At 35.4% G+C, this 22,584-nt stretch overlaps 1 protein-coding gene across 1 annotated transcript in view; it reads left to right on the top strand.

Annotated features, from left to right (window-relative positions):
- NRXN3 (neurexin 3) overlaps nt 1-22,584 on the top strand; it is a 532,333-nt gene that overhangs the window by 505,996 nt on the left and 3,753 nt on the right. The gene's annotated exons all lie outside the window — the stretch shown is intronic.

A 22,584-nucleotide genomic window follows, 5' to 3' on the forward strand; every position in this document is an offset into this window, starting at 1 on the left:
AGAAAACACAAACAAAAATGAGAGCAAATAGTCTGCTTTGATCTGCACTCAGACTCCATAGTTCTTCCTCTGGATGTGGATAGCATTTGCCATCATCATGAGTCTTTTGGACTTGTCTTTGCATTGCTGAGAAGAGCTAAATCTATCAAAGTTAGTCATCACACAATGCAGTTGTTACTGTATACAGTATTCTCTTGTTTCTACTCATTTCACTCAGTATCACTTATATGAAATAAATCTTTCCAGATGTTTCTGAAGTTGGCCTGCTCATCATTTTTTATAGCACAGTAGTATTCCATTACATTCATATAAAACAACTTGTTCAGTCATTCCACAATTGATGGGCATCCCCTTGATTTCCAGTTCTTGGCCGCAACAAAAAGAGTTGCTATAAATATTTTTATACATGTGGGTCCTTTTCTCACTTTTATGATGTCCATGGGATACAGCTCTAGAAGTGATATTGCTGGATCAAAGGGTATGCACATTTTATAACCCTTGGGCATAGTACAACCTATATTTCTTAAAGAGTTGCCTAGAGTACCATGAGATTGAATGACTTATTCAAGCTTCACACAACCTGCATGAACAAGAGGTGAGCCTTGGACCATATCTTCTATTATCTTAAGGTCTTCAAGGGAGATAGTACTACAGATTTGAGTTATATTAGAAGCAGAGATTAAATTCATAGAATCTTAGAGGTAGAGATACCCTTAAGGGATTAATTGAGATAGTGAGAAGAGCACTAGATTTGGAGTCTGAAATCCTGGGTTCAAATCCCACTTTTACTCCTTACTACCTCTGTGATTTGGGTAACTCACTTCATACCTCTGAATCCCTATTTTCTAATCTGTCAAATGAAGGAGTCACCTTGGAGCCAGAGTTCTTAAAAGTACGTGTGTGTGTGTACACGTATGCATGCATCTGTGTGTGTGTGTGTGTGTGTGTGTGTATGTGTGAGAGAAAGATAGAGAGAGACGGAGGGGACCTTTGGTTACCTGAGAAATCCTTGGACTGCTTCACAGAATATGTACATATACACATATATACATATATCAGTTGGAAGAAATGCTAAGTTTTAGTTAAATATTAATAAAATAAAATTGTCATTTTCTTCCCCATCCAAGTTTACGAACCCTCTGAAATCCATCCATAGAGCCCCTAGAGGGTCTGTAAAGCTTCAGGTTAAGAATCCTTGTCTTCAAGCACTGGTGTCAGACTCAAATAGGAAGGAATCTCCATGGTCTACATATTGACTACAAATTAACACTATCTATGTTGTGTTGTATTTTTATCCATTTTGTTAAACACTTTCCAAACTCATTTTAATCTGGTTCTGCTGGAATCCCTGGCAATTGGGCTGTGAATTTACCATCTGTGGCTTAGAGAACCTTTCTGTTTACTTTCAACTCTAAACCAATGATCCTATGACCTAGTTTGACCAATCCTTTGTATCAAAGGATAAGAAAAATTAGATGAAAAGAAACTAAGAGCTTTGCTTAAGGCCATGAAACCAGTTAGTGGTAGAGTCAGGACTAAAATCAATATTTCCTATTAGTCTCGATTTTCAGGGGCCTCAGATCATAATGCTTAACACTACTGGAAAGTGATTTGATTAAATAATGCTGAACTTGGCCCACCGTGAGAGCAGACCCTTTTGTCTTTTTTTCCCTAGTGCTTAGCCTAGTACCTGACACATAGTAGGTCCTAATAAATAAGTGCTGACTGACTAACCCAGTTATAAGCTTATGTCTCTTCTTTCTCTGGCAATTGCATATAATCTCTACTGTCATCCCATATCTCTCCCTTTAATAACTAAACTCTTGAAAAAGCCATATGCAATAGGTGTTTCCACCTCCTTCCCTCTTGTTCTTTTCTTAACTTTTTGCAACCTAGCTTTCAGCCTCATCATTCAACCAAAACTACTCTCCAAAATTATCAATGTTCCCTTAATTGCTAAAACTGAATGGCCTTTCATCAGTCTTCATTCTTGAATTCTCTGCCACCTTTGACCCTGTCCATCAGCCTCTTCTCCTTGATCCTCTTCTCTCTAGTTTTTTGTGATATTACTATCTCCTGTTTCTCCTCCTCCCCTGTCTCTTTAGCTGGATCATCATGCACCTCATGCCCCTTAATAGTAGGTGTCCCATAGGGCTCTGTCCTGGACACTCTTCTTTGCTCTTTCCTATCCCAACCTCCAGACTTTGTATCTCAAACTACCTATTATGTATCTTGAACATTATGTCCCATAGACATCTTAAATTCAATGTGTCCAAAATGGAATCCATTATCTTTCCCCTGAAATTCTCCTTTCCTCCTAATTTCACTATCATGGGGATTCTCTAGATACTCTAGATTCTAGAGTTTCACCATCTGTACAACCACATAGGCTCACAACCTAGGTATAATTCTCATCTCCTCTTTCTCATCCCCCATATCCAGTCAGTTGCAAAATCTTCTTGTTTCTATCTTTATAACATCTCTCATTTTCTCCAGTTCTCTCCTCTGATACCAACACCACCATGGTACAGGCCCTCATCACTATACCACCACAATAACCTGTTGGATGTTCTAGCTGCCTGGTCTCTCCCCGATAGTTAGTTGTCAAATTGATCCATGCAAAGTGCAGATTTGACCATTGATCCCCACTCCCATAACGCAGCTCATTTTCTGTTTGGATTTTAAATCCTTTCCTATCTGATCCCTTCATATCTTTCCAGTTTTCTTTCACTTTACTCCCTTGCAGTCCAGTGCCACTGTCCTCCTTACTGCATTTCCTGACTCCATGAATTTTCACCATCACCCATGGCTGGCATTCTCTCCCTTTCATACTTCTAGCTTCCTTTGTCTCTGTTCAAATCTCAGCTAAAGTTTCCCATTGTGCAACAAGCTTTCTCCATTGCTCAATCTTCCCTTCCCTCTGAAACTGTTGTCCGTTTTGTACCATATATATCTTTCTTGTACATAGTTTTGACATGTTGATTACCCCATTAGATTGTGAGTAATTTGAGAGCAGATATCATTTTTTTAAACTGTTCTTTGTGTTTCTAGTACTTAGCACAACGTGTGACACAAAGTAGGCACATGATACATGGTGACATGCCCTTCTTCTTAGTTAATTTTCTTTTTGGAATATATACACCAAATGCCTTTGTTATGTTAGATTATCCTTTTTAAGACTGATTTTTCCCTTATGTTATCAGTCACCTAAAATATTAGAGATGAAGGAGTTTTTTGTTTGTTTGTTTGTTTTATCCTAGACCCACATACAGTCAAGTTCTTGGTTTTGGATTCTTGCATATTGAACACATAGTCTGTGTAGTTTGTTGGTTACTAGAAACCTCTCTAAAATGAAGATTGCTTCCAGGCTAAAATATAGAATCATTTTCTGATATGGGCTATTCCTGGGGGTGGCATCTTTCCACTTTGATTTGTCTCTATTACCCAGTTATACAAGCTACATCTGATTATGCCCATAAGACCTCTTCCTTTTCCTTGTGCCCTGGCCTACAGCTGCTACCTTCAGCCACCTGGCTGTCACCACTACATTCAGAGGCAGCAATAGAGAAAAGATGCTGGCTAGCAGCAGCCTAGGTTCCATCCCATTCTGGTATCATCAAAGACAATATTTGGAAGAATAAAACCAGATATCATAATATTCAACTACTGTAACATTCAGGCAGTGAGGGGGCACAGTGGATAGAGTGCCAGGAGTCAAGAAGACTCATCTTCCTGAGTTCAAAAGTGACCACAGTCACTTACTAGCTTAGTAACCCTGGGAAAATCACGTATCCCTTTTTGCCTCAGTTTCCTCATCTATAAAATGAGCTGGAGAAGGAAATGGCAAATCACTCTAGTATCTTCGCCAAAAAGACTTCAAAATGAGGTCATGAAGAGTCAGATGACTGAAATGACTGAACACTGTGACACCAATTAGCCTAGTATCCCTTCCTTGCCATGGCATTGTACAGCTTTTATTCACTCATTCATTCATATAAAGAACATTTATTTAGCTCTTACTGTATACAGTGTGGGCAACTAGGTGACACAGTGAATAGAATTCTAGTCCTGGAGTCAGAAAGACTCATCTTTCTGAGTTCATATCTGGCATCAAATACTACCTGCGTGATCTTGCACAGATCACTTAACCCTGTTTGTCTTCGTTTCCTTATCTGTAAAAGGTGGAGAAAGAAATGGCAAATCATTCCAATAACTCTGCAAAGAAAATCCCAAATGGGGTCACAAAGAGTCAGACACAGCTGAAAACTGCTGAACAACAACAGATGTACACTGTACTTTGCTCGGTTCTAGGAAGGGGGTATAACAATAAACAAGGCACAGCATTATCCCTCAAGGAACTTACAGAATAACAGGAGGAGATTAGACATGCATAACAAACAAATAAGATAATGATGAGAATATATTATACACAAGGGATAAGTAAAAGTTAATTATGAGACTGGATTAGAAGGGACATGGTACTTTCAGGTAGGCAGGGTCATCCAATGTACATGGCAGACTTAGACTGTCCTCATGTGGGACACACGTAGGACGCAGAGAACACGGATTTGTATGCTAGCTCTGTCCACTACTTATGGAGCCTTGGGCAAATCATTTCTCCTATTTGGGCCTCAGTTTCCTCATCTATAAAATGAGGGGAATGTACTAGATGACTTCGAAATTCTGTTCCAACACTACCTCTGTTATCCTATATCCCTATGACTTAGTGTCTTTTTTGGGTAGCATTTTGTCCTAGTGTCCTGAAGTTTGTAGTTTATGTTTGCTTTAAGTATTGGGAAAAATACTTTAGGGATTCACTACCCCAGGTTTCCACGAAACATAGATTTTTAAATATCCAGCAATTTTTATTAATATTTTGATAATATTTCAATAGGATTAGTTTCCTTTGTAATCCTATGTATTTCTTTATGCATTTTAAAACTTATAATTTCACAATTCTGCCATAAGGGTCCATGATGTAAAAAAGATTAGGAAAGAAACTTGAATCACTCTATTGTATATACAGAGAGAAAGGGTGTCGCAGGATTGTATATTTATGTATGGGGAAAAAGAACTTTTAAATCAAACTATTGGATACACACAAAAAGGGAGGGGAGGGCAGAATGTAAGAATTTCTCTAAAGAGCTGACTATAATTATTGTAAATGTATAACCCAAATCAAATTGCTTACTGTCTCAGTGAAGGGAAAGAGGAGGGAGGAATGGGAAAGTTTGCAAATCAAAACAAAAAAACACAAACGTTAAAAATTGTTTTCACATGTAATTTTGGAAACATAATAAAATATTATTAAAAAATAAAAAGTTGGCTATATTTCAGCCATGTACTTTGTTAATGGGATCCCATTAACCAAACCTAAATATTCTTTATAACCTAATAGGATAAGGTTATAGAGCAGAAGAATTCTAAACAAAGTTATAATACAAAGAGTATGGGGAAGGAAGGAAGGAGAGAGAGAGAGACAGAGAGAGACAGAGAGAGACAGAGAGAGAGAGATCAAAGGAATTTGCAAAAAAATGATATGCACCTATCAAGAAACTTTAGCAACCATTACAATGTAGAAGCTAGTATGTTTATAAAGTCCTCTTTTCTAGTTGTTGAAAAGTTTGAATTATGTAAGAAACCAATTGAGCACTCTGTTATCTACGCTAAAAGCTCCCATTTATATATTTATACTTTCTTCTTTCCTTCTCAGTTAATTGGAATCCTTAGTAAAAGAAATATTCATGGTGGGGGTAGGAATGAATAGGGATCCTGATTAATTGAATTTTCTGGAAAATTAAGAATTTGATCAGAGAACCATGTTATCATTCAACCATATTGAAAAACTTTTAAAAATGAATTATTAGTTTATTTTCACATTTTACTACATTGAATCTCTGAACACAGCACATTGGGATTCAGAAGACTTGAATCTGAATCTTGGTTCTGTCAGTTAATACTCATGTGACCTTGAACAAGTTATTTAGTCTCTTTGGGTCTTGTTTCCCCCTCTGAATATTGAAGAGGTAAGACTAGATCACTACTGACACCACTTTAGCTTAAAGTCATGATAATTTTGTCCTTCTTTGACTGAAGAGTCAATCACTTAGCTACCCATCAGTTCCTACTACACATTAACTTTGCTGTTCAGTCCTTTCAGTAGTGTTTGACTCTTCATGATCCCATTTGGGATTTTCCTGGCAAAGAAAAGCACTGGAGTAGTTTGCCATTTCCTTTTCCAACTCACATTACAGATAAGAAAACTGAGGCAAACAGGGTTAAATGACTTGGCCAGGGTTACACAGCTAGTAAGTGTCAGAGGCCAGATTTGAATTCATGAAGATGAAACTTTCTGATTCCAGGTGTGGCACTCCCACCTAGCTCCCTAGTCAAGCAGACCTGAATTTAAATCTTAACCTCAGATGTTAATTGTGTGGCCGTGGGGAACTCACTTAAACTCTCAAACTTTTCTTATTTGTAAAATGGGAATAATAACACCTACCTCACCAGTGAATGTGAAGAGATACATACATACACACATATATACATATGTGTGTATGTATGCATAGCTTTGCAAACCTTGCTATTATAATGTATTTATTATCCTAAGATAAAAAAACAAAACCCTATGATAATAGTTACTGTTGCTGTTAAGTTTTTTACCATAGGAGTCATTCTTTTATTCCACCATTAAACAGTTTAGAGCATAAGGGAACATATAGGTATTCTAGGATACCCATATATAAATGAAAATACTGAGACCCAGAGAGATGGAAATTGACTTACCTAAGGTCATACAGTAAAGTGGCAGAACACGAATTCAAAACCAGGACCTCTGATTCCAAGTCAAATTCTTACTCCAGCACTTAAAGTCGGAGTGACTTAGGGTTAGAGTCACAAAGAAAGGTTCAAATTCCACTTTTGATACTAGTTGCTGGCCAAATTACATAATCTCAGGCAATTCCCTAACACTTGTCTACTAAGTTATATACACGCTAATGTCTACAGTCTCACAAGGAGAGTTTTCATGCCAGTGGAATCACAAATAATTGCAGTGTTGACCCCACCTTCGTAGGAAAAATAATAATAACAATTTGTCATCTGTTTGAGCACATGCTTTCATCTCTAATGCTCCATTTACACTGATTCAACAGTACACTTTAAGTGAGCCTTTTTCATGGTTGCGAAATAACTCAAATCTCATACCGAGAAAAAAGTGGCAACTTCCCCAGAAAACATCTCAGTTAAATAAAACATGATGTTTTGTTCACACAGGTAATTGTAATTTCTTGAACAATTTTGCAGTTTGGTAGCTAGTTAAGATATAGTCTAATTCAAGTAATTTTTGGTTAGGCCTTTCCAGAGATAAGGACAAAATATCAGCAGATTCTCCTTATAGCCCAGATTCCATTAAGTTGGAAAGAGGATGCTTGTGTTTGTCTTTTGAAAGCTGCACATTCCTGGAAATGCAGCTGGCTTTTATGAATAGGGAGAGTATTCTTCAAGGTGTAATGATTTTTTAAAAAACAATTAAAAAATGTTATCAAATTTGTCATCTCTTCTCTGTGATTTTTTACAGCTGATAATACTTAAAACACGCAGAGGGGAGATGACAATTTTGGAATGTATCCCAGAGAAAAAATCAGCTGAACTGAGTTCCAGTCACACTGACACAGCTGATCACTTTACTTGTGGGAGGGAGAAAAAAAGGAAAATAAACCCTCTTGAATAATTTAAAAATTCCATAAACATGATCATAAAATGCTTTTTCACCAGATCAGGCAAAATGGTCTCTCCAAAGCAATATTCAGTCACAAGCAATGCCAAATGATTCAGAGACAGCTGAGCACATATTTAATCCTTCATCCACTCTCACCAATGCTCCTTTCTCCCCTTTTCATTTCCCTGACCAGTTCTTCTGGCCCTTTAATGACAATGAGCAAATCTGTAAGCATGAGTCCTGAACTCCGTAATTATTTTGTCTTTAGATTACATGGTTACAGATGAAAGACTGAGTCTGTAATAAGCATTTGTAGCCCCAGTTTGTAAGAGGGTGAACTCAGATTGAATTTCATAAAGTCTTTTAAGGCAGCTGTGGATGGGAAGGTCCAATTTGCATGAGAACTGCTGACTATAACTCAGGGGAGCTTCATTCCATTTAGAGCATAGTACTAAAGGAGAGGGGGGAAAAGGAACCAAGAACAGACAGCTTAATGCTTAATGCATTTATTTAGCACCTACTGCATTCAAGACCTACTATTTGGAACTTTGGTAAGAGGAGAGGCAAATGAAATAAGATAGAATTAGCCTTTGAATACTAACTATTATGAACAGCTTAATAAGTCAAGAACTGGAATCCAACCCAGGCACAATGCCAAGTGCTACTGATTGGAAGAAAGGCCACTCCCATTCTATCTGGGGAGACAATATACAAACAATTATGTACATTTGAGAAATATGCAGACTAGATAGAATGTAATTTAAAGAGAAGGTATTGTTAGTTGTGGTACAGCTAGGTAGAAGCAGTGGATAGACTGGATAGACTGGAGTCAGGAAGATGAGTCTTCCTGAGTTCAAATCTGACCTCAGACACTTACTAGTTGTGTGACCCTGGGCAAGTCACTTAACCCAGTTTGTTTCAGTTTCATCAACTGTAAAATGAGCTGGAGAAGGAAATGGCAAACCATTCTAGCATCTTTGCCAAAAAAAAAAAAAATACCCAAATGAAATGATGAAGAGTCAGACAAGACTGAAAACAACTGCATAACTAAGATCTGGTGTATATGTGTCCCCTGCTTACTTGTGGAGCCAGAAGATATATTATCATGATTACTTCCTGCCAGAATTTAGTTTAGATTGTAGAAGTTGTTTGGTGAAGGTCAGATTTTAAATACTTTGAGGAGAGGGAACGATAATCTACTTTCTTTGCATTAGTTACTATACTTGGCTTGGGTAGTTATAAAAACAAGTAAGTCATTGTTGAATGAACTGGAGAAAAGCACCTAAGGAATTTTTCTTGAGTAGGAAGATAAGGATCATTTGGGTGCATTCAAAACCAAATCCAATTGGCCTGATAAAGGACGTGTTGGAGTGACAGACTCTCAATGAAAAAGCTGTGCTAGACTTTGGAGTGGTAAAGACCTGGGATTTAATCTACCTCAGACAAGTTATTAGCTGTCTAATTCTGAACAATCTCTGAAAGCCTCCAATTCCTCCTTATTAAATGGTGATCATTCTAACAGGATTTACCTCATAGTGCATCCTGAGAAAGAAAGAAAGAAAAACTTTAAAACAATCTATAAATGTTATTAATAACCACCTAAGTTAAATTATGAGTAAAACTAACAGTGACCCCTCTCAAAAGCAGAATTTTTAAGCTTTATTTATAAGCTTTGCTTTATTCATTTTGAAAGAGAAAAGGAGGCAGTTTCTATCCAGGCAAAATTGTTTATCTTGTTAAATTTTAAATGAGTTAATAGAGAACCTAATAACTTTGAATGACCCTAAGTGGCTCTTTATTTTGGCAAAGTTGATTTAGCCATGTGCAGTTGGGTTTGACCATCTGCAAGTAGATGAAATTTGGCTGAATAATAAGTTCTTATGAATTAATGAACACATATACACATGCATACATACACAGAGAAAGGTTACATACTAACTTCTAAGCATTAATTAAACAGGAAGTCAAAGAAATATAGAATTTAAGCAGTTGGTATAATGCCGTAGAAAGTACCCTGGATTTGGGCTCAAAGGACCTCTGCTTACTGGAAGACCCTTAGCCTCTCTCTCAGTTTCATTATCTTTAAAGTGAGGAGTTTGGCTTATGTCTGTAGACCTGAAAATTATCTGTTCTAACCACCTTACTTTGTAGATCAGGAAAATACAGAGGTACAGAGAAGTTATATGCTCAGTCCATGTTCAAATTTTTATTAATTGAAAAGTGATGTTTAAAATCTGTCACTCTTATCTCTGTTACCTTTCCAGCATACTGTGTATTCCGTCTTCTCCTAGTTTCTAAAAGTGATTTCCACTGAATTCAGTGAGTTATCTTGTCTTCCATGACAGGTGCAGAAAACACTATCTTTATCATGTATCTTGGCAAAATTTCATAGACTTCTCTCAACAGTATTACCTTGCTTTCTATCATATTCAGTAAGCTTCTCTTTATTTATCTTGACATATATCTTCATTTATATCTCTCATCTATGTATCTACCTGCATCTTTGGGACAGAGACTGAATTTGTGATTTCATTACTGTAGGGAACTTCTAGCTGAGAAAACTCACTCTGTCAATGCAAGACAGCACTACTACCATTGAATAGTCTTAGACAGTTGCCAGAACGCTGAGAAGTGGGGTGACTTTGCCCAAGGGCACACGGTCAGTATATGGCATAGGGAGGACTTGAACCCAGAACTTTCTGTTTTTAAAGTCATTTCTTTCTTCATCCACAGTGTCTCATTCTCTGTTTTTGTATAGTCTGTGAGACTAAAAAATCTAATGCCATTAAAATCTTTTGCCTCTGACCTGAAGGAACTGAGGGAACTATTCCATTTATTTTGTTTTTACTGAAATAATATTCTCATGAGAGATGATGGAAGTTACGCGTCTTGGCTAAGCTGTGGCCTAAGTCCATGTTAACCAATAAAGCTCTAAATGAGCTGCATTCATTGCATATTGGGTAATGTCTATTGTGAACAAATATTCATGAATTTAATAATTAAGCATTCATGTTACATTAAGAAACATATTTTTAAACATATCATCCTTATTGTTAGTTCATTTTTTTAACACTGAGGTTAGCGATAAACACAACAGGAGCAGTTAGCAGCACATTTATATAGTAACGTAACGTTTACAAAATGCTTTCTATATAATAGTACTATGAAATATGTCTTCTTTCCTCTTCTGCACCTTCGTTTGATAGATCAAGGCTTTTGGAACTTAAATACTTACATTGCATTTTACTTATTTTCTCTACTGCCTTTGAGATGGTCCAAGTTTTTATCTGCCTTACACCATGAAAAAGCCCTAACAAGACATGTTAACTGGTAAGATCAGATCATAATATTTGAAATATGTGAATAGTGGTAGGAAAGGAAGTCTCAGTTAATAGGCTTTTTCTTTTTCCTTTCTGAAGTCTTACGTTTCCATGATGTGTTATAATACGTTGGTTCTGTGGGAAGCTTTGGGAAATAGTTCATAATTACCTTAATATATATTACTTAATTTTATTTCAATTTCACTCCCATCATCCTATGTAGAGCTAGCCATCCATGAAAGAAACATAATGGTAATGAACCATTATAAATAGCCAAAGAAAAATTTCTCTTGATTTTGAGAAACTATGATTCTGGAAAGTCAAGGTGGATCAATTAGATGCAAACATAAGTTAAAATTGTGGTGATCTAGGTCAGAAATCAAAAGGATCTTGTATTTATAGGTTGACAATCCACAAGGCTTAGGAATATATAGGCAGTAAATTCATACTGTGTCTGTGATCAAATGCTTTAGATTGAGGCTATTGGGCTCTGCTTCCCTGAGTGCAAAAATCATACTTTCCTTAAAATTTTACTTAAAAGTATCAGTGTAATGATGAAAACTCACTGATTCAAACTTTCCATGAATGTAAGTTGTGTCTTGGTTGAAAATTTGGCCCTTTTAAAGTAAGTAAATTACTATATTGAACCCTCCATGACCTCAGATAGTTGGTAAAACTTCCAAGCAAGCAGATGTTGGGGTACAGCTAACACACCAAAGCAAACTGACTCAACATGTTTGATCCTTAGCGCACGGTTCTTCTGGATGCTTATTGTGATGTGATCATAACCAAAGATCTTCAATTTATGTATTGAAAAAATAATTGCTACAGAATGTATTTGTTAAATCCTATGCAGAAACATTTAGGGTTTTTAGGGCAATTAGTAAATATGCATCATACATTATAAAACACCCAATGACAAAAAGGAAACAATAAAAATATCTCTAAGCAACAAGGGTTTTATATTTATTTTTCTTTTTACAAAAACTACCCTTTGTGGAATTTCGAAAGTAGTGATTAGCATTGTTAAACCAGAGACTAAAATCTTGGTATGGACTGACCCATGGGGACACAACTGTTTCAAGATTTAAAGATAAATTTAATAGGAGGGGAAAATCTCAGAAGAGACTGCAGTTCTGAATTATCTACCCAATTTGTTCTTTCTGTCAGTCACCCCAAATTGTCCTGAGGATGAATTGGCTCTCAGAATCAGAACCTCTTGAGTGTCTTGCCTTTGTGGTTTGCCTACCCAGGTTTCCCAGTCCTTGGTTAAACCAGTTGCCCTCAGTATACTCTCAGAAAAGACATAGTATAGAGGTCCATAGTACAGACTCTTCCAGTAGAGGCATAAGCCATTCCCAACAATTCCCTCTCCCTTCAAATTTTCTCAATGTGAATTGTTCATAGAGGCAAAATTGGCTTCCCTCTCCTTCCCTGTTTCTCTCACCCCCACTCCATCCTATTGGATCTTCCCTTCCCACAAAGGACTCTAGCAGGCTGGGACACTTTTTCCGAAGTGTTTCTAACAACATAAGTGTTTCAGGTTTGTTGTTTTCTTTTGTTTTTCTTGGAATATATCCTAGGTGTATGGATATTGACCTTGAATTTATAGGGCTGAAAGTCCCTTAGACCCAACCGTTGAAAATGAATATGCTGTGCTTTTATCAGACTTGTACTCACACAGTCCTCTTGTCTCAGCCTTTGGCTTCCAAGTATAAAAACAGACATAAAAAACAAGGTGAAACCACCATTAAATTATAACCTCTCTGCGTAACTCATTTAGTACATGAACGTTGGACAGAGAATAAAAGTGGGTGTGTTTCCTAGGACATATCCCTTTCCTAAATTTTTTACCTCCCTGTGCCCTGTTATCCCTTCTAGTCAACACATAACTCTTGGAATGATCTTTGCCCCTACTGGACAGGCATGAAGTGGTATATTGCCTACTTGCCCTTCCACCTCCAAACTGTTCTTGTCTTTGCTAACCTCCCCTTGCCCAAGCTTGTTGTTCTGTTTTTCTACTCTCCCTAAATGCAACTTACTTTAAGCATGTATTACACTGATCAACATCCTACAGTTAAAGGAAACTAGACAATGACCCATCTGTCAGTCTTAGCCAACTCCTGCTCTTTTCTATGTCTATTTATGACGTACATCCAGACTGCACGTCTTTTTTTGTTTTTGTTTTTGTTTTTTTAAGTAAATCCAAAAACATTTTTTTAAAGAAAAGGCAATATTCATTTTTTTTTACTTTGATAACACCAAAAATAATCACAGAAAAGGGGAATCAACGAGCCAGAAAAACAAAAGAGATGAAAGTGTCCCTTGACTGCTCTGTCTGTTCCTCTTCAATGTATGCATCTGGTTGTTCATCTCTGAAAGTGTGTGGAATATTTTTTTCTTTAAAAAAATCATTCTTTTCTCCCTTCTTGTTTGGGAATCAAGTGCTTTTTGTATTATGATTATTCTTATATCTATCTATCTATCTATATATATATATATATAAATGTATTTCTTTTCAATTGTTAGATATCTATCTTTAGATTTGGTTTTGTCCAAAATCTGAGAACAACAGCAAAAAGTTATTGAATTGTTTTCTGCAATTTTTCCCCATTCCCTCTTCAAATGTGGAGCAACTTCAGCTGCAGTATCCTCACATCCTTGTTGGAATGATTGTTAATTTTGAAAATGGGGTAATTCTGGACAGTGGGGATACACTGGATATATCTGTTCACTGAGCTTGACTGGTAGCTTCTCAATGGAAGCAACCAGAGATGCAGGACTTGAGGTTTTCTAATTCTAATTTTTCCTCATTTGGGCATTACTAAAAGTTCTCCATCCTCAGGATCTCAAGATGGAGGAGGTCTGTGTGGCTGCTGGTGAAGTTGTTCTAATATGAATGCCTAAGACTAGTTTTCTTGTTTTTGTTTTTAACCTTTTGATCATAATTATTAGTATTATTATTTTATGTATTTTTGCTATTTTTAGTAGGAAAAAAGTTGAACTGTTTTTATCATTTGAGAATCTTTAATGAAGCTGTAATGATTTTTGGGGGTAATTTGCATGTTGAAGAAGTTGCAGTTTAGGGTTTGTGAGACTGTCAATGTTAGAGTTCTGTTCTTTATTTTTGGTGATGGGCATGTATAGGCTCATTTGTTTTTGTATATTGCCCATCCCTTCCTTACAGCCAGAAGCTCTAATGCAGCTAGATCACTTCGTACCGCCCTTACATGGACATGGCGACTCACTTACACATTTACTCCTATCATCTTCATCTCCTGTGTAGTACACTCATAGATATGACCCTCCCCTTTAGGCATCTTTTCTTCCCATAATCCCTCCTCCTTTCTTTAGCATTGTTAAAATTTATGTGCTGTCATCCATTCCTTAAACAAATGAATAAAAATCTAAAACTTATGTTACAAAAAGAAAATGTTTAAAAAATATATATCTAAGCAATTAAAGATGCAAAATTCATTCAAAAACTTTAAAGATTTTTTTCTTCAAAACAAATGCAAATTATAAATTTAAATGTACAGGATTTTTTTTAATTATTGCAATCTGAAATATCTTAAATGCAAAATTGACACCAAAAAATATACCCCAAAGTAAAAATTTGTTTCAAGTGCAGATTTTTTTTTCTTTTCATGTTATGTGGTGTGGATGTATGTGTTGTTGCCTCCCTGTATCATCCTTTGTCGTAAATAATTATTATATTTCAAAAACTAAACATTTTGCTAAAAAGTTTTTAAGAAATGACAACAAAAAAGCAAGTTACAAGAATGTGGCAATTCTACTTGTCCAAGAACATTCTTACACAACTTTCTTTTGTAAATTTTTCTTTCATGCCAAAAAACATGCGGGCAATTTGTTGATGTAAGTTGACTATGAATTAATGTGGTATGCTACTTTTCTGATTTTTTTAATAATTATTTTTGTATACTTTGAAATGACTTTTTTCAGTTTGTTTTTCCCCCAAAGCAAAATTTATTTGAATTTTACTTTCATCCCTTTCCCACCTGGTAAAGTGAATGACTTTATTATTGGTGTTATTTGCTTCCCTGAACCCTAAGCTTTTTGGCTCTAACAGTTATTTTCTATTATGTTATTTTCAAATTATATTATTTGTTTAATTTGAGTCTATGTTATTTTAATGTTTGCTGTTATGTTTTGTGCTGGATTGCTTCTTTTAATAAACGTAAATTTTGCTCTTTATCAGAGCGGGTGGGTTTCTTTCTCTCCGTTAAAGATTCAGCCTCCTAGTCTATTTCATTCTCCTACCAATTTTTGAGCCTCAGATATATGGTTAAACTTCTTAGAGAAATGTTGATGCCTATGGCTGCCTACGGGGAAAAATGAGTAAAACTAGCCCCAATAGTTATCAATCGATGAAATCATTTCCCTATCTTATCTATCTTGGGCCTCTTTAATTTCTTTGGAAGCACTTTCAGGGGAACCATTCCCTTACTGCCTTTTCTAAGCAGTGGTCATAAAGGTACTCTCAAGTGACTATGGCTGAATTCAAGTTCCCATGATTACACTACTACTTTCACCATTCCGCCACTCACACCTAACTGCAAAGTCAATCTGAGACATGGATGACTTAAAAGCTTGGAATCTCATATGGACCTAATGGATCAAGAGAATCTTTTAGTAACTATTTTTCTCAATAATTGAACCTGGGAGTCCTTGAGAAAGGAGCATCAGGAATGCTAGCATTCTTATCCAGATATCTACATGGCAAAAGCTTCATATGAAAAATATTCCAAGTATCCCATTTTGGTGATGAGTTTAAATTTCCATCACCTTAGGTTTACTAAGTATACTACCTGTCCTGTCTTAATGCCTATTAATCTAAGAAAAGCAAAAAAATATGTAGATTGCATAGTTAACGTTCCTTGATCGAAAAAAAGTTACTCATTTTGGCTGAGTTTTTAAAATATATTTATTTCATCTAAATTATCTTACCCAACATTACAGTAAAATGGTCTGCTGGAATCTGACAAAACATCAGCTTTAATCCATGAACTGGATAACGTGTTCTTTCCCCCTCTCTTTCTTTTGTTTGCCACAAAGAAAAGTTTTATGGATTTTACAGAAAAAGCTTCTCAAATAATAGCGTTTTACTTTTCTAGACCCTATTGTAAGTGTTTTGAATTCCAACTGTGACTTTCTTTATATTTAAGGAAGATTACTTCAACATTTCCATCAGAGAAAAATCTATTCACTTTGGTACAAAACCCGAGTTAACTACTTTATGCTATTTAACTATGCCTCATCAATACTTTTACTGTAATCCAAAATCTTTTAGAAAAGTCACAACAGAAGAGATTTGTTATTTTTGTCACTGCCTCATATTAATAAAGTTGAGGTGTGATGGTATAGACGCAGTCGAAGTTTTAAGTATTTTTGAGTCACTAAAAGGGAATAATCTCATTAAGTAATATATCATTTCCTAAAATATTCTGTGGTGTGATATAACTATCATTTAAATAAACCACTTGTCCCAGCCTCCATTCTGGGAATTAGTCTGAGAAATCAGGACTGTTGCTTTTTATAACGATCCTTTGCTTAGGAGGGAAGGCAAACAAATGCTACAGATAAGTCTTACTCCCTCTCCAACACCACTCAACCTATTTTCCTGTCCAGTATCTAATCTTTTTTTTTTTTTTTTTTTTTTTTTAGTATCTCTTCTGTTCTTATTTACTCTGATTCTCTTTGGCCACTTTTAATAAGCTTGAGCTGGACAGATAATGGCTCATTAGAGGTTTCACAATAATTATGTGTAACATGGATACTCCTCTACCTCACAAAGGATGAACTTGAAGTTGAGGTTATAGCGTTGTAGATTTTGAATTGGAAGAAATTATATAGATCACTGAATCCAATGCTTTCATTTTACAGATAAGTTAATAGAATCTAGAGAGAGAAATTTTTTTCCCAGTGTCACATAGCTAGTTATTTCTAGAGACACAATTTGAACACAGGTCTTCCTGATTCTAAATCCTGTGCTCAAGCCACTAATCTTCATACCATATTTACTGGTCTTCCTAAAATTTTTTTGGATTATTTTTGTACTCCCAACTCAGTGAAGGAAAGGATTATTTCCCTCCTCGGTAAGGCAATTTCCAATCAGAAGAAAGGTATATTCCAATTGGGAGCATATGAATGAAAGAAATCAGTTGAAAATGTTAAATATACATGAATTACAATGAAACATACCTAGTATTTTAGAAAGCATCTGAGTCACACATATGGTAGAGGGAAAAGAACACACACAAATCTCACCATCAGAATTTTGAAAGTGATAACCTTTCAAGAATCTTTTTTTTCCTTTGAGGGTTAGTGGGATAGCACAAAATAAAAATGTGCCCATTATTATTTTCTTTCCAACTGTTTGGGTTTGTGGTGACCTCTTTAATTATGATAAATCCAGTGAGACAATAAACTCAAGGCAACAAGAAAAGCATAAATCTATGATTTTTCTTTTGGTGGATGACCCTCTGCATTCCTGATCACCAACAAATTCTCACAATTCGCAAGAATTCTATTAAATTTTTAACATGCTATCTTTTCCAATGGCAGAGAGTCCTTTATTGAATATCAGCCCTAGAGGCATGAATTATATATCTATAAATACACTCCGAAAGAAAAAATCAGGGCAACCTTCAAGGCTAAAATAGACCTTTTATATCCCCAGTGATCTCTCAAGTTTAAAGTAAAGCACAAACTGACAAAAAAAAGTATACATGCAGGAATTTAAATGCTAACTTTAAGAAATACATATAGTTCTTGTTCAGGACATAAGAGAAATCCTAGGATGCTATGGGAGATTAAATGTTTTATTGGATTATAAATTTGTATCATAGTGTCTGCAATCATTTAGTTTTTTAAGTTATTTCTTTTGTATATTTCACAAGCCTATCTAGTTCATTGATCACTGGATCCATATGTGAAAAAGTATATATTTTATCATCACCTACCCCAGTTTTAATTGGAAAGGAGAGAGAATGGATAAGAAGAGGGGAAATATCTTATATAGAGATACCCTTGTTGTATATCTTCAACAAGGAACTAAGAAACTATTGGAGGGAAGGTGGAATGACAAGAAAGGAAGTCCCTGATAAATCAATGATTTAAACTACTTTGAAGATTCATCATCCTTGTCAAATGGAAATTAAATGTTATCAAATACATTTAGAAAGTCCCTGATAACCCAATGATTTAAACTACTTTGAAGATTCATCATCCTTGTCAAATGGAAATTAAATGTTATCAAATACATTTGTATTTATAACTATGTGCCACCTAATGCCAAATATGGCAGGATCTCTCAACATGTTAGAAGTGAAACTTTTGCCTCAGTTTCTACTTCAAATAGCCATCATCAAAATCATTAATTTCATTCCCTTTAAATCATTTTTTCTCTAACATTAAAATCCCAATATAAAAGAACTATGAAGGTCTTTATTTGACTTAATTCAATGGATTTATTGTAAAGCATAGACTATTAGTGAAGCTTTGAAGATATAAAGACAAAAACAAAATTGTTCTCATAGTCTAGGAATTTATATTATACTAATTAATCAATTTCCTAAATTAAAAACCAGCAGAGTTAAGTCTTAGATCTTGGAATGGAGGTAAAATTTTCATCTTTATTAGAGTTATTAGGAATGAACAAAATTACAACTAAAGTTGGAAGGCAATCTTGATGGTATCTATTGTCTATGGCATATTACATTTAGTGAAATAAGGATTTAGATCATTGCATCTAGGGGACAAAACAAACCTTCAACTTAGCGTTGTTTTAAAGTGACTTTCTCTCTTTAATTCTTTTAATTTAAAAACTAGTGACCCTTTCTGAGATTAAAAAAGGATCCAGAACCTAGCACTGTGATGTTTGTAGACAAGGATATGGGAAATAAGCAGTCAATGACAGTGTAAGTGTATATGCCGGTTAAAGGAAGGGAATGGAGTTTTTGTCAGTATTATAGATATAGATTAAAAGATACTTTAGAAGGCTTGTATGGCCCATTAGGAAAAAAAACCCCCAAAAACTTAAAATTCCAGTTGGGTATCATAGATACTAGACTAAAATAATAGATGAGTACCACTCTGTAATCATGGATACCTTAATCTTAATTTTACCGCAACCCATTGAAAACACACACATATAACACACACACACATGGAATTTGCATTCACTACTAAACAGTTATAATCAAATTATTTCTTTATTTCCTGAATCTACAAAACTCAGCAAATGCTTCTCATGCACCTTAGTTTTTTTTAATAGCACTGAGACCCACAGATTTTACATAGAAATATGTTATTATAGAAGAAGACTAATGACTGAGTATGGACTAGAAAATATGATCCTTGGCTGTGTTAAAATGGTGGAAAACCAACACAGAGATTTGTTAAGTAAAAAATTAAAATGATGGATAAGAAACTCTAAGAAATGGTTCCATATAGATTGTGCTTGTTCTCCCCTTCCTCTCTCTGCCTGCTCTCCTCCCAGAGAAGCTCTCTCTTCACTCATCTAACCTTCCAATCTAGCATTTCAGCACTTCATCTATATGGAAGAGAAAAGTTGATTCGTAGTTTACTTTTCAGAGTAAAGGATTAGCTTACCTTTAGGAATACAAACTCTGTATCCCATTTGTACAAATAGCAAAAGTTTGTAAATTATGCATCAAATAACTCACAAGGCAGATGAATTATATATGCCCTCAATGTAAAGAGTTACCACTACCCAAATGAAACTTGCCTGAAGTTTGGGCAAATCTGCAAAGATCATTTTGCTCAATAATTTCCGAAGTCTGTTTTCTGATACAGAGCCCAGAGTTCAGGGTTTAGGTCAAAATGTTATTCCATGATTCTCAAGGTGGTTCCTGATTAGTATGAATAGTTATTTCATGGCTGTAGAATAGGTCAAGAAATAGAAGTATGTCATTTTGTCATACGCCTGAGGATAATGAAGTGAAGGGTTTTGCCTAATCTGGTAACAAGGCTTAAAATACATATAAACATTCTGTTCTCATATTTGTAATGTAAAGTAGGGAAGTATTATTTTATATGTACATAACATATATGTATGTCTACATATGTATGTATATATATGAAATATGAAATATGAAAGTATTGCGGAACTCTCCTTTCTTCCCCTCTCCTTCAATACCTCTTCCCCCATCTCCCTCTACACAGAAGTATTTCATCCAAAGTACTCAAATTCTACCACGAAGGCTCTGGTAAGTTCTGGAACACAGCCCTTCCACAGGTGCAGAAAATAGAGACAAATGATAAAATCCAGTATGCGTAGGGTTTTCCAAAAGTCTTACTACTATTTTAAGATATTAATGCAGTGTTTCATTTAGCCCTCACAGCGGCTCTGTGAAGTATGTAGGTGTCCCTGTTTGTGTAATTGTCCCCGGTAAGAAATCCACATAACCCAAATCGAATACTTCTCAGTATGTTTGTGCAGGAGGATGCATGCTACTAAGTGAAATAAATGAGAGAATAAAGGACTGAGGAAAGAGAAATGTATATATACTAAAGACCCTCCTGATAGGTGAGGAGACAGAGGCTTGAAGAGTTTAAATGGCTTTCTATGATCACATAATTTCTGATTCTCAGAGGGTGTATTCTAATGGAGATCTCTCCTGATTCCAATTCTAGCATGCATTCTACTAACTCATGCTTTGTAAGCCTGTTAGGATAACCCAATATCCATCAAATAATTCAAAGCTAAGTATAAAACCCACTGCTTGGTGAGGACAGTCTGTTTAATTCCAATCCAGTTCTTTTGGTTTAAGGAGATTTCAGAATTTGGGAGGGAATTAAGAAGTTAGGGTTTACAGTCCTACATATTCCCTAGAATTCTAATTTAGAGATTAGACTCTCATAGAGTATGCCTCTAAGACTAAGTTGTGCCATTTCTGAGCGATCCTTAGAGCTTCTGGCCCAAGTTGATGTCTTCTCTACTAAGAACATATAAATCACGGATTGGAGCTTGCCTCAGCTAAGGCCATACTGTGTTCATGGGAACTACTGACATAGGTCTGTTGAACTGCCATTTAAATCAACTAGCCTTCATATCATGACAATCAAATTTTCCCTTCTGGGAGACAGAATATTATTTCACCCCTTAGTTTTATCCCTGAGATATAGCTAAGAGCTGAAACTGGTACATGCATACCACCAGAAAGTCCATTCAAAATGACCTTGTGATAGAATAGAATTTTTAAAAGAATTTCCTGCATTTAATTATTTAGCTCCTGGTATGTACAAAGAACCACACTAGATAGTGGGGATATAAAAACAAAATGAAAAAAATACTTCTAGACCTCAAAAAGCTTACAGTTTACTGGAATGAATGAGTTAAAAAGATGTAAAAGAATTCGTGGTTTCTATGAACTGTATCTGTTAGGCTTAAAAAAGTGCAAAGGTACATTTATGAAAAGAAAAATTTGATTCATTCTTAAAAGGCAAAACTGGTGTCTTTAACTCCAAGGTAGAAGAAAAATAACAACCAATACATATTTATTATGTTCCTATTGTATGTAAAACTCTGTTACTTAAAGTACTTTCCTTTCAAATTCTAAAATCCTCAGTTTCCAATAGACCCAAAATGAAATGCTCTAGCTATTTTTTTTTAAATCCACTATGAAAAATGCACTAAATCATTTACCCAGCCTGTCAGCAAAGAAGAATATGTGGTCATCTAGCAAAAGCAGAAAGTGTTGCTATTTGACAGTTAGTTTCTAGAATTTCAGGGAAGAAATTCACATGACACAAAGCAAGGCCTTCAACTATCTCCCAGTATATCTGTGCAAGAGGATGCATGCAGATAAATAAAGAAATTTGAAGATTAAGGACTGAGGAAAGAAAATGTATATATTAAAGACCCATTCTATGCATGGTTCCAACAACTAGGCATTATTGTATTGGGAACATAGCCTCAGACAACAGTGAAAAAGCACATGGTATACTAGACAAAGGACTAGATTGAGGCTCAAATCATTTACTGACTAGTTTCAGCTCTGTCATTTACTAGCTGTGACTTTTTACAGGAGGAAATGTGGTACAGTGCAAAGAACGGAGAATTTAGAGTCAGAGGACCTGAGACTGAAACCCATCTCTATCACTTACAGCCTGTGTGACCTTGGAAATGTTACTTCAGCTCTCTGAGCCTTGATTTCCTCATCTGTAAAATGAGTTGAACAACATAACCATCTCTAATCTATAACCCTAAGTTACTTATCTATGTAGAGACTTAAATTCTCCATCTGTGAAATGGGATTAATAAAGCCTGCTCATCTCACAGGATTGCTGTATTGTTCAAATGACATTTTGTATATGACTGCATTTTGTAAATTGTAAAACACTTTCCAGCTACAAGGTGGTATTATCATCTTTGCAAGAGTGAGGAGAAAAGAAAAAGAGTGAGGAAAAAGAATAAAGAAAAAAGGAAGCAAAAAAAATAGATGATATAGCCATCTGAGGGAATTTTTTCAAAAAATCACATCTTTAAGATCTATTACC

This window comes from Notamacropus eugenii, chromosome 7, assembly GCF_028372415.1.
Source record: "Notamacropus eugenii isolate mMacEug1 chromosome 7, mMacEug1.pri_v2, whole genome shotgun sequence".
NCBI lineage: Eukaryota > Metazoa > Chordata > Mammalia > Diprotodontia > Macropodidae > Notamacropus > Notamacropus eugenii.